This window comes from Argiope bruennichi, chromosome 5 (genome assembly GCF_947563725.1).
Source record: "Argiope bruennichi chromosome 5, qqArgBrue1.1, whole genome shotgun sequence".
Taxonomy (NCBI): Eukaryota; Metazoa; Arthropoda; class Arachnida; order Araneae; family Araneidae; genus Argiope; species Argiope bruennichi.
Window position 1 is genome coordinate 20,846,295 of NC_079155.1, and position 14,586 is coordinate 20,860,880.

Consider the following 14,586-nt stretch of genomic DNA (forward strand, 5'->3'; position numbering starts at 1 on the left):
GAAGCGACAGAGAAGAGGGGTCGTGGACCAGTGGAGTCGTCGTAGTTGTGAACCGACGGTGAGTCGGGTGGTGAACCAGCGGTGAATTGAGTCGTGGACCAGTGGAGTCGAAGAGTAGTCGGAAGCGACGGTGAAGAACTCGTCTTCCAGGGACTAGCGGAGCAGCGACGGAGTAGAGCTGCTGTGTATACTGTTGTATGCTGCTGTGTATACTGTTGAATGCTGCTGTGTATGCTTCACGTCTCGGCTGAAGATAATCGTCTTCTGTGCTGTATATAGTTGTCGTCTTTGTGCTGTCCTGTGTGTCTTCGTGTAAATAAACGTCGTTGTTTTATTTTCTACTGCCGCCTGCTGATTGAGTGTTCACCACACCATATAACTCCCACTATCCAAACGAACTCCCGGAAATTTCGTAACAATATTATTAAATCAGATATTATTAAATTTTATATATTTATATCATTCTCTTGTTGAGTTGTCGCTTTTACGAGCTGCTAAAAGTACAGATTGGCAGATGATTAACCCATTGTGGAATATAACTGAATATTTGTTAAGTGTCTACACTATCGATGCTAAATCAGAGTACCGAATTTTATCCATCTGTCTCTCTTCGCTTTTCTAATTATCGTGTTAACTCATATTCGAACCGATGGACAGACAGATTGTCGGGAACAAATCAAAACTTTCCTCCCATTTTATCGGCAACATCTGTTGAATGCAAATTTTTCGAATCTTAATCTAATTCGATGCAGTCGCCCAAGAGCTAATATCTAGTGTGATATGCTAATAAGCATATCATCAAAGAAGATGCAGTTTTTTGTTTATCGTCGCATATATATAAGATGGTTATGTTGGGGTTGGGGTTGAAGTTGTTGTTAGTGTACAAGCTTCTTTGATAAGTAAGTTTTTCTTTTCTTTCTCTTATGTTCTGATTACAAAATGTTAAACCGCGTTTTAATAAATATTCAAGTCATCCTGTTATCTTCTTTGTGTGGATCTCTTTCTTGATAGATAGATTGAATTTATTAATTGTATCTCAAGACAGACTTACTCTCAAAATTTGAAAGAAATCTACAAACTTGGTGTAAACACCGTATACCAAATTTCACCTGTCTAGCTCAAAGCGGTTTTGAGTTATCTGGCCAATATTTTCCAAAAATGTATTTTTCAAATTTAGGGAGGTCTAAAATGTGGAGATTCTTAAAAAAACAACAACCTGTATTTAATTTTTTTGACGATTAAAATCCTTTCTTTATGCTTCATACACGAGAGAGTAAAAAGTAATCACGTCATTGCGGAAGACAATGTCCAATTCGAAAAATATTACATTTAAAAATTTTGATACCACTATGATGTTATAAGATATAAAAGTATTAGGTTGGTTCATGTGTACAATAAATAGAACGAGTCTAATGTTGTTAAATTAATATAATTTTAATATGTTTCACATTTTGATGTTCAAGAGTACTTAGATAGAGAAATCATGAAGGGTAAGATATGGGAAGAGGAATTAATTGAAGTTAAACACAATCAATATTTTCGATGAACCAAACAATCACGAAAGGTGGCAAGGAATAAATATTATGGGATTTTGCAATTAGTTATTTCTGAAAATCCTAACAGATGTAGCATTTCATATGCAATTAAAATCAATTTATGAGCTACTAATTAAGTTCTGAGAGCAATAAATTGTCGTATCATTGGGAATATACAACTATACAAAATTCCACAATTGAAGAGCACAATTAAATGTGTGACAAATTGATTGCAAGATTCGACCTGTATAAGCATGAAAGAAATCAAGTTAAATAAAAGTATCTATTAAAAACAAGTCACCCGAAGATAATTCAGTGTATTTTGTAACAAAACAGGCAGTTAAACTAATAGTTTTCAAATGATTAACCATATGAGGACAAAAATGGTAAAAACAATTGGTTAGAAATTCAAAAAAAAAAAAAAAAAATTCTTTTAAAGGTTTTAGAGCACTACCAGGTTATTGTACATTTATCAGATTATAAAACATTTCTCATTTGGCACGTTATCGTAAAACGCGATGTTTATTTCGGTTCTTACTTTGTTTGCCCTTTTTAGTTTTTATTTCCGTACAAAAATAATGCTTTTACTTTATATAAAACAAACTTTCAGAACGTACAACGTAATTAAATTATTAGTGTCATAAACCTACACATACTCTTTTCAGAGTAAAAGTAAAAAAATAGAATTGAATCGATTCATTAGAGTTTTTCTTCCTAATTCACTTAATTTATTAGCAAGTCCTTTTCCCCCTTTCTCTTTCATTAGTAATTTTCTTCTTTTTTAGCTTTTTTGAATCTTCATGCAATATTTTACAATAGAACTATATCGTTACTTTAACATCGCGATTTTGAAAATTTTAGAAGACGGGAAAACAGTTAAAATTGTTGATTTATACTCACATCTAAGCAGAAAAAAAAATAAACGCATTTTTTTCTAAAAAAATAGGAGTATTTTTAAAGCCTAAGTTTGTAGTTCTAAATTTAAGATTTCCAAAATTGAGTTATGGATTGTTGCGTTTTAAGCGACAATAAATATTCTAGGACATTTCCTTAATACATGTTATGGTATTTGCTAATTAGAAGTTGCTTTAAATTAAACCTTCGAAAAATTAAAGTGAAGCGCTTTCGAAAAATTAAAGTAATAAGTTATTAGGAGAAGCTCATAAATAAAGCTTAAATAAATGTAGTAAAAATAGTTTTAAAGAATACAATTTTCTTCAAATTCCAAGGTAGATTTTTTATTTAATCATTTTCTACTTTTTCATTTTTAATTTACCATGCGATATTCTTGAATCTTACTTAATTCACTCTTAAATTTCATTTAAATTCTTTTTCCGGTAACTTTCTTTGATAGAATAAAAATTTAATTAATCAATTAAGCATCGATTACTTTATAAAAATACTAACTGGTTCGCAGTAATTAATCACGCAAAAATGTAGGACATTTTTAAATTTCAATCAGAAAATTTCATTGTCACAAGCAAAAAAAAAAAAAAAAATTACAATTAAAATCCAAATAAAATAATATATTAAAGTGATTACACAAAGCATTATATAGCATAAACTATTTTTTTGTTGTTTATGTATTCAATGATGTTTTAGAGATTAATATATTTAAGACAACAATTCCTAGAAAATCGAAAACAATATTGTTCGGCGTTTCTGTGATGTGACGTCATTTTCAGATAGTACTACTAGTTTGTTTATGGTTTTTGACTTTTAAATAATTAATTCCGCACCATCAAGAGTCACGAGAATATCGTTTGATGTTTTCGAACTTGTTTTCAGTTCAATTATCGCACTTTATAATATGCAACATATTTACTTTTTAAAGACTTTTTGTATACTTTTTACCGAACTTTTACGACTTTTATCGAACATTTACGAAGTATAAAGAATTTTTCTAAAGATCTCTCTCTATATATATGATTTAAATATTAGAAAATAATTTTAAAACCAAGCTGCATTAAATTCATTAGATTTTACAATATATATAATAGCTTTCAAATATTTTAGTATTAGCTAATTTGTGATCGAATTCTTTGTTACTATTATTGCTTTCAAATACCGCACAAAAAATGAATAACATAAATAATTTTTTGAACACCGAAGCAGTATCTACTAATTGAGTAACTATTTGTATTTCTAGTCATGTGGATTATATCAAAAAGATAAATGAAACATAACCGCTAGATTGAAAAGTGTAAACCAGGAGTGGGCATTAAGTCGATCGCGATCTACCGGTGGACCACCAAGACATTTTTAAGTGACCACCTTTACTAACCTAAGACGCGTATACTAAAAGAAACCAATTGTTACATTCATATGTTACCTATTTAGCAATGTTGATGTGGAAAAAAATATAAATTATTTATTCTATTATATATAATTTATTTCTCTCTGTTTTATTTATAATAGAAAAACAAATTATATATCTCTTGAAAAAAACGAAGTTTTTCTCGATTAAAATGATATAATTTTTAAAACCACGTAATTCAGAAACTTAAAATAATTTTTGGAATCTAATAGACGAAGTAAAGTATCCTAATTTAAAAAAAAAAATGCGTATCATTTTACATTGTTTTTTTGGTTCTACCTATCTGTGGGAATCTGCATTTTCAACGATGAATACAATTAATACAAAATATCGTTTCCACAGATGACCACTTAGAACCCAGTCCAAGATTAGCAGATAGTAATTATATGCTGAGATATTTAATGTTGGTTGACAGTATGCAGACTAAATCTTCTACTAACTATAACTACGAGAACTAACGTTAGGTGAAAATGATTTATTTTTTAATGTATTTTGAATTGTTTAATATTAAATGTATCATTTGCAGCTGTTATTATTAAGTTTGTATCTTGCTCTTATTATTATGTTTGTAGTTATGTAGGTAAGTACATATTCCGCATTTATTATTAAGTTCTAATAATTATTGTAGACCTATTTTTTTTAGCTTACCATACCTACGCCACTGAATGGATCGCAGCACCTTGAAAAAAAATTAGAAGTAACTCGTTCCTTAGAAAATTCTGCCCATCCATGATGTAAACTGATACATAATAATGCGCCATAAACTTGAATTGGTCGCTGATTACTACAATAAAAGTACACTTCTTCAACAGTCACAGCCCATTACAATGGAACCATGCAATTTCCTCTATTTTTACGCTTAGTTAAACACTAAACCAGAATGTCAATATTAAACCAACTAGTTTAAAACCAAAGGGTACAACTAGAGGGAAAGGCTGAAAACCACAGGCTTAGTGGAACATGATGCAAAGTAATGAGTAGCTTAGTTCCCGCAATAAACGGATAACTGTCCTGCCTTGGAACACATTCCCTCTGAGGGATACCAGTAATAAGCGAAGAAACTGCCCGTGAAAGAAAAGCGGGACTCTGTCATTAAGCTTTGAGCCGGCGTACCTACAGATAATCCTCCACCGAGTCCCCTTTCAGGCACTGCGGGTAATTTCTGAGTTATTGATCTAGGCAGAAAAGAGTTGAGGGGCATTGGTTACCAATCCTCTTCTCTTTGAGGCTTGTTTCGAAAACGTTTGTTTCTAAAAATAGGTAGGATAGTTTAGTACTTATTTTGAGATAAGCGAGAAGAGATACAGTAATATTTTGGGATGAATTACTAAGTCCTGTTTTTGAAAGCACAGATGCTTGATTTAGTGTATATTTTATATGGCTGTCAAAAATAAATTCGATTTCATGTTTGGAACGTCAAGCGAAGATTCAATATTTTGTAAAATTTAAATGGCAATGAGTGCGTCTTATAATCTTTCGGCTGAAAATTTTTTCACAAGCACCATCATATCATAATTTGGTTTAAAGGAATTTAATTTAGAAGTTGTATAATCGAAATAATTTAATTTCTTTGATCTAATCGAAGGGAGCCATACACTCTTAAACTTTTTGGTTACTAATTATTAATATTTTGATATTAATACGAAATAATAAAGAATTTTTACAAAACTTTGCTCATGCCTTAAATTTAAAAGTTTGGCTGTTAGATCTTCTAATAAAAATTAGAGGAATTTTTTCTAACGTATTTTCAATTATCTGACCGTGACTGCAAGAATCTAATGTATTTTGAGCTATTTGAAAGTTGGGTGAACGGAAACATTATTAAATTTCAAAAGTAAACAATGAAAAAAAATTTAAAGTTTAAAAATTCCAAAATTATAATACAATTGTTTTTAAATTTTGTTTTCATCTATTTAACATGAACATTTTACATTTTAGACCATGTTCTTCCATTGTATGCATAAAAAATTGGTTATTTTAGGTTAATTTGGTTAAAAAATTGGTTTTCAGAAATGGTTTTCTCGGTTTGGTCAAAAATAAAACGAATCGAAATATTGAAAATCACTGTATTTATTACATTTATTGAGATGCATTGAACAAGTGAAATTTATTAAGAGATTGCCTCGTAATAAATAGATTGTGGAAACAGTGACAGTGTTTAATTTCAATTGTACTTCTTATGCATAATTTGATATTCTTGGTTATTTTAATTAAGTACTTTATTTATCTAATTCTAAACATCTCAAAAAGTTTTATTAACAAATTTTTCAGGAAAAAAATGAAATATGAGCAGAGAAGCCATTTACAGAATATGAAAATATGAGCAGAAAAACCATTCCTCAGCTTTTAACGAATTACATTAATTTAACATTAAGGAATTTCTATATTTGATATTTTTAAAATATACAAGTTTCAAATAATCAAGTTATTTAAGTTGATAGTATACATAACAACAGTAATTAAAATCAAATAATTGCATCAGGAAGGGTTATGAGCAATTTGTAATAATATATCGTTCTTAAAAATGAGTATGTGATGATATGATTTCATTTGTAGCGTAATTTTTATGAAAAAGATCCTCATATTATGGCTAAATTTTACAAATATGTTTACTTGCAAAATGCTTTAGTTTTTCATATTGTTTTGTCGACATTTAATGGCCTGGATTGAGACTTGTGTGAAATGGTTTTTGATCTGCGATCTTTCACTACTTAACTGTTTTATTTTCTTTACTAACTAATAAGATGACACCTTCTATTTTGGGAATGTTTTCTTATTTTGTTTCAAATGGAGACCCATTGAATACTTGACTTATCTATGCATTCGAAGTAATTTTAATATTGAATTATAATCGTTATGAATGGTTTATTTTTTGCTTACAACTATCAAAATTCGATAAATCGATGCATGTTTGGCACTCGGGCAGTTAAGCGGTTAAGTCTTGATCTTTTTTCTGAATTCTGAAGAAAATAAACTAGCGAAATGTCTTAGATAACAATACAAATATAAATAAAAATTTAATATTTATTTTTATAATAAATTTTAAAAAAATGTATTTTGCAGTGGATAGTCAAGAGATTAATACAATTGTTTTTTCTCACTCAGTAAATTTCGAAAAAGGGAACCTAAAAAAGTTTCTTTTGTAAAATATAATTTGAATAAAAATGGAATAGTAATTGGATTATGTAATATTGTATTTATTTTGCGAATTGCTTCATGAAGTATAATTATTAATAATTGTAATAATTAGCATTTATTAAATAACACATGAAATTGATGGTAGCTTACAAATCATAATTTATAAGAAATACATTTCATATTTAAGAAAAATATAACTAGCATGAAATTTCCAGTCGCTTTTTGATCCGTTTATTTTGAATATTTATCATTTATCAGACAGGTAACATATCGCTCGTTCATCTCTTTGGCAAAACACACACACACACACACACACACACACACACACACACACACACACACACACACACACACACACACACACACACACACACACACACACACACACACCATAAGCATTTATTTATTTTTACGAGAATAAGCTTCATTGTTCTTGTCCTTTTTATTTCGGTATAAGATCATTTTATTAAAAAAACAATTCCATTTTATTGAATTATTTTTGATTGCATTTTATAGAAACGCTGTAGCCAGGCCATAAGTTCCCACCTTTGCACCAGAGAGTTCCTATTTCAAATCCTATTTCCATCAGCTATGTAAGCCTGATGCACAACAAATCAGATATATTGATATTAGACATAATATCAAATGTTCTACAGTCCTTCTGGGTGGGAATATTAGAAAAGGAGCGTCTCCTCAAGTGTCATTCTCTTATTTTGACCATTGCTTAAATATTATGACACTCACACGTCTTTAAATAACTTTTATGATACTTAAGAATGAGACAATGTTATAATTAAATTAAACTTGACTGCATTTTCTAAAAATATTTTTCAACGTAATTTTAGATTATTAACATAATTTTGAATGGCCAAAGATATTTAATCTTTTTTTTTACATGAAGAAAACTGCTTCTAACTTACATATTACCTGTATGTTAAAAATGTTTATGAAAACGAAGGAATTAATATCTCTGACCTGACCATTGATTTAAATGAAATTTCATGAAGTTTCACATTTGATATAAAAGATCATGACCTTTAAATATATCATCAATGGCCCTACAAAGCATTTTTTTTTGAGAAAAATATCAAGAATATGACGTCACACTACATTTTCTAAGGAAAGAACATCACGACAGATTCCTTCAGTCTCAATTACTGCATCGATTTCGCCAATTCTTAATCCATTTGAAACCTCATGATGTATAGGTACACCATCAATTGTTATCTGCTCTCTTTCACTTTCCATTTTCAAGAGACATTGCAAAACAAAACTTTGATGGAGTCACTAGCCTCAACAACTCGATAGGTTATTTGACAATTAATTTCACTGCATAGTTGTGCGCTGTTTTTACTGTGCAAGAATAAAATTAAACAGTGCTTCCTTTTGTTGAGATACGACGTAATTCATTAAAATGGATTGACATTATTAAATTATTGTTTTTAATACAGTGGGAGCAAAGTTCGTCGCCGAAGGCGATTAGTTAAATTTAAATGTAGTTCCCCTTGAGGCTAAGCGTAAGTTACAAATTCGTTGAATGGCGCCAATGCCTCTTGGCCAACCACGAATGGTGATAAATAGTACATAGATGAAGAAGATATTCAAATTTAACTTGGCGTTGTTGTTGCGTGACTTATGGCATTGCACTTTACAAGCTCGCTGACAGTTATCTATCAGCGATTTAAGCCGACTGAGCGTCTCTTGTTTTTTCAGTAGCGCCAACTAGCGCCAAGAGTACGACTTAGCTACTCTCACGTCACAATCCTTTTTACAGAGTAGACTTCATTCATGCGTTTCATTCACTCATCCACAGATCGTAATTTAGACCTGAATCAGAGAACGATCACTTCTGAATCAGTACCCCCAGTGGCATTACTCTCGACATGGAGGACTTTGTGACCACGACAGATTTATACGTGTGCCATCCACTACACGCACGCAGAGTCTTCGTCAGGCGGGGTTCGAACTCGCAACCCAAGGGACGCGAATCCAATGCTCTACCAACCAGGCTATACCATCAATTGATAATTTGGCGTAATCAAGAGAAGGAAAGCAGAAAATTTAAGGTAGCATGCGTAGTATAAGACAAACATATCAGCAATTAATATAAAATATCCAAAGGTAGTATTAAAAATAAATTAAGATGCCATTAGAACGGTGAATATTAAAACTAAATAAAAATTATAATATATATAGGAATTCTTGATGACGATATTTTAATTAATTAGTTACATAACTTTTGAAAACATTCAAAGACAAAGCGATAATTTCAATTCACATAATTACATAACTGACTTATCTGCGCATATCAGAAAACACCGAATTGAGCTTTGTCTTACTCTGATGTGACGTCATATCTCTCCCCCACATTAAGATTTAATTTCAAAATTAAATTGATTCGGTGTATTTGATATGCATCACGTGAGCTAGAATTAATTTGACTATAACCACCATTTTATAATATCTATCTTTAAGTTTTAACATTTTAGATATATATCTAAAACTTCAATTACTTTTTTAATTACTTTTCTATTTTTACTTTTTCATAATTATTTCCAAAATTTATCAAATTTTTTTATTAAAAATAAAATAATTCTTGTTACCAATTAAGAATATTTCTTTTTAAAGATGCCAATTATGATTTCATCAACCCCGTGCTAAGCCGAAAATTGACAAGAATGATAACCAAGACAGTTAGTTTTCATATAATCAAATTCTGGCGCATTAGGCGCTTTTATATGCCAAAATTTTGGCGCGTATTAAAATCTCTTTCTAAATGCATCATACTGCTCTGCTTCCATTGTCAAAATTTTATTTTAATAATTACAAATAACAAGATAAAATTTTTAGATAAAAATTCAAAAAAATAATGATATTTTTCGAAAAACTACACATTATATTTTATAATGTTCGTATTTTTTAATGAAATTTTTGATTCGATCGATGAATTAATATAATCTCAGTGTTGGTATAATAAGGAATGTGTACAAAGAAAAGGTAAAAAATATTTGTAGGAGGTATTTGAGTTAACTAACGTATTGCATGACCAGATACAGTCTAAATATTTTAATCATCATATCTAGGTAACGTATACGAAACCGTTTTCAATGTACAAGGCGATCGGTAAAATTGTTTTATTCAGTTAAATGTGTATGCACAGCAATCCAAATTTTGATTCTGGATGTGAAATTTATCTAATAAAAACGAAATCTTATTCGGATTATTTTGATTTTGTTTTGCAAAATTTACTATGCAAACATTGGTATTGCTTTCGTGTATATGCGTCATTACTTGACCTTAAAAAGGAGATAATAGTTTAAGAGAGAATTAAAAAAAAGTAAATTCCGCTTTTAACTGGTTAATGCATTTGAAATTCAAAACTGCGTGTTTTATATCAGGGAAATAAACATGCCCGTATAGTAAAATGACTATGTTAAATTTGTTGAGATAAGTTACAGCACCCCAGGTGAAAAAATAAGGAACTTACAAAAATAACTAAAAAAATGGCGGAGATCGTTCTCAAAGTCCAGTTGAAACAATATATGTTATACCATATAAAAATACGGAAAAATTTCGTGGAGTTATCTGTAAAATTGGCGGAGATATTTGGGATTAAAATTATGAGTTTTCCGTGCCTTGAAAAGGGGTTTGTCCTAAACTTGAAAAATGCATTCTCAGATTCCCTCCCGCGATTGCGTTTTATTATTATTTTTGTTTACTTTATTCGTTGCTTAAATTTCACTTTGCTATTGTATAACTCGGAAAAACTATATAATAATATCGAAAGATATGTTTTCCAATTTATGATGAATTCTTTTTCACATCACGGAAAGTCCATAATTTCAATCACAAATATCTCCGCCAATTTTTCAGATAACTTCCTCGATACTTTTCTTGTATTTTTATTAAGGTATATAGTGTACCTTTTACTAACTGGACTTTTTATCGATCTCCTTTATTTTTTTGTAATTTCTTAATTTCCCTGCTAGGTGTCTTGTAACCTATCTTAATAAATTAGTATCCTGTAATCTATCGTATTATAACCACTTTACTGCAGGTATATATTATTTTTCTAGCTATAAGAGTTGCAGTTTTGAATTTAAAGAGTTTAAAAAGATCTTAAACGATCAATCTGTATAGCAAGACTTCTAGCAAACCTAAACTACCTACAATACACGATTTGATATTCCTCAATTTAATAAGATCTTCATGAAAATTGATTAACTTAGCAGGTTAAGAATAATGTCTTAACCCTTTCTAAGGCCGTGGGAAGTATGCTTCCCACCAAATTTATCAATCTTTGTATGAAATTATGCAGGTTGGCATCAGTTCTGACGAATTTTTTTAGAAAGACAGAAGCTTAGATGCTTCTGTTCTTTATCTCACACAAAATGATGTGTCTTGGTTTGTCACTTAATTATTAATTAACCAAATTAATTAATGAATCAAATTAAATATATCTAATAAGCTAAATGAATTCCTTTTCTTACTCTAATTTCAAGCCTAAAAATATTATAACATACTATGACTAGAAAAAAATGACCCTTTAAAGGGTTAATACATATAATTCGATAACTTTCTCTCTGTCGTTAAATTTATAGTCTTTTTTGCTAAAAGCTTTCTCCAAAATATGTACTACATTCCCTTACAATTCTAAACATTAAAGATTTAATATCATGCAACGATTGTCTTTAATATTACTGCGAAAAAACGTTAAGTTTTGACATCCAACGATTTAAAATCGACAAAATAAATTACAGTTAAAGAAAAGCAATAAGTTAAAGCCAACGTACAGCATTAATGGCAAACCACAAGATTTAGTAGCAGTACATTTAAAGAAAATTGCCTTGCCATTAAATAAAAATTGGAAAACCTTGAGTAAATAACACAAATAATTCAGACAACCTAACTCTTTAAGACTCTTCATTAACCCATTTGAGGTAGAAAACTGTGTTTGCAATTGATTACTGAAAGCTCCACAGAAGTAATCTAGTTGTTTCTTCTCTTTATTAAGAGCATTTCTTTGATAATTTACTAAGAAAAAATATACATAAGCATTAGAGAGTTGCAAATTATCCAGCATAAGAAATATTTTCAAGTGTGACGAAATCTTTTTATCAAAAAAATGGCAAACTTAATAACTTTGGAAAAATGACGATAATAAAGAGAATCCATACTCTGGCAAATCTGTAGAAAATACATAATAACAATCAAAAGCTTAGTTATATTTACGTCCCGTTTTTAAAGCAACATTAGGGAGATCGTGGGACTGTCCTCGTAATTTTGAACCATGATCTAACGAGGACGACATCTGAATTGGCACCCTCTTCTCCAGACTTCCACATCATACCAACCGGATGGTGTTTAGCCCCGACAGATTCATCGTGCGCCAAACCCTTTTACATGGCGGTTCTTTGGGTCTCGAACCTGAAGCTCCCCGATTCCGACTCTGTGACCTTACCACCAGGCTACCGCGTCCCGCATTAATAAAAATAATTCATACTTTAATGAAACTGTAGAAAGTAAAGGATAATAAAAAGAATTCATACTTTAATGAAACCGTAGAAAGTAAAGGATAATAAAAAGAATTCATACTTTAATGAAACTGTAGAAAGTAAAGGATAATAAAAAGAATTCATACTTTAATGAAACTGCAGAAAGTAAAGGATAATAAAAATAATTCATACTTTAATAAAACTGCAGAAAGAAAAGGAAAATAAAGAGAATTCATATTCTAACAAGTCTGTAGAAAATAAATGATAATAATAAAAAGAATCCATACTCTTTAAAAAATCTTAGCAGATCATTTAGCATTAATACTGAAAAAAAAAAGCTATACACTTGATTCATAATGTAATAGACTAAGAACAGACATCAGACAAATAGATACTGTTTTATTTTCAACAATGGAGATTATAATTTAGAAATTCTTTTCAACTAAACCTAATTAGTTTAATTTAACGGAAGGCATATTTCTTTATAAAGTTGATGGTCATGGCCAGAATATATTAATACCACAATACAGACTCGTACCTAGCTTATGTCGCTTCCATACGATTTACTATAGATACTAATGGACTTTATTTAAAAAAATGCATATGCAATATTAGACAGGAATGACAATAGACAAGTTTCTAAATATATATATATAGTGAGAGAGAGAGAGAGACAAAGATAATTATCTGCTATCTAAGTTTGGTTATATTAACGTCCCGTTGTAAAGCAACACTAGGGCTATTTTGGGGCGGACCTTGCAATTTTGAACCGATGTCAGATGACGAAAACGACACCTGAGCTGGCACTCCTCTCTCCACACCAACGGGAAGACGTTTGGCCCTGACGGATTTAACGTGCAACAAACCCCCTTACACGATGGTTCTTCGGTGGAATCGGGTCTCGAACCTGGAACCCTACGACTCACGAGCCGAGACCTTACCACCAGGCCACCGAGGCCCTATCTAGGGTCTAATGCAGGAAAAAAATTTATACTAAACGATGAAATGTCGCAACAACAATTCAATTCCAGCCCAGTTAATATAGTTTTAATTTTAAAAATTAATCCTTAAAATAATTAACTAATTAACAAGAATTAAACCAAGCTTAGATGTTTTCACTCAATTGTTTGATGTTATATAGGACAATAAATATTTTAATTTTGTCATATGAAACAATTTATGTCATGTAAACAATCTTTTTTAAAGATACAAATTTAATTTCCGTGCTATGTTTCTTTAATATTTATAGATGTTTTAAAAAAATAATATGATATAATTTGAAATAATGCTTTCTGTTGTAATTATATCGATACAAATTTTATTATTTCGTCAAAGTCTTTTGTGTTTTTTTATCACTGCTGTCACTTGACCGGCTTAGGAGATAAGTCAATAATGTTATTTACAGGTTATTGCTGTTTGATGTTTCTGCCATTGATTAAGTTATGATTAAAATAAAATTGCTTAACTCCTAAGAAGAATTTTGATTTCCGTTTGTACTTTACAGCACACAAAACTTTTAATATGCATGCATAACAAATATCCAGTAATGTTAGCTTAATTTCTGTTTCAGTTTAATTCTTTGCAATTTTTTAAAAGATCCTTATCACTGCACAATGCAAAGTCACTGAATTCCATTCCTATTGAAATGAGAGAATTTTGGGTGAAAAGGAAGGGACATTATGAAGTGCTTTGGGTTAGGTTTAGATACCATAAAGAAGAGAATGGAGTCATGTAATAAAATATATTATACAATAACTTATGTTGTCCCTGTGATGGGAAATAAAAAATGAACCCTAAGAGCTTCTGGAACGGTGTCAGATAATTTAAAATACGAAACAAAAATTAGAGAAGTTTTAACTGTTGGTAAAGGGGTCAGACGACAAGGACGAGAGCGAATGAAAATCAATGAAAGACGCTGCAGTAAAAAGCTGTTTCATTGAGTTTAAAATATTTTAAGAATTTAGGCTTCAAAATATTTTTATTTTAAACAACCCCGGAGATATCAGTTAATAATATAGAATGAAAACAAAATCATGATGTCTATAGACCAGGAGAATGATTCGAATGTAATGTTTTTTTTAATTGGTCGTTAATAAATCAA

General features: G+C 30.2%; 1 protein-coding gene across 1 annotated transcript in view; it reads right to left on the minus strand.

Annotated features, from left to right (window-relative positions):
• Positions 1–14,586, minus strand: part of LOC129969685 (uncharacterized) — a 151,765-nt gene that overhangs the window by 121,035 nt on the left and 16,144 nt on the right. The window lies entirely within an intron of this gene.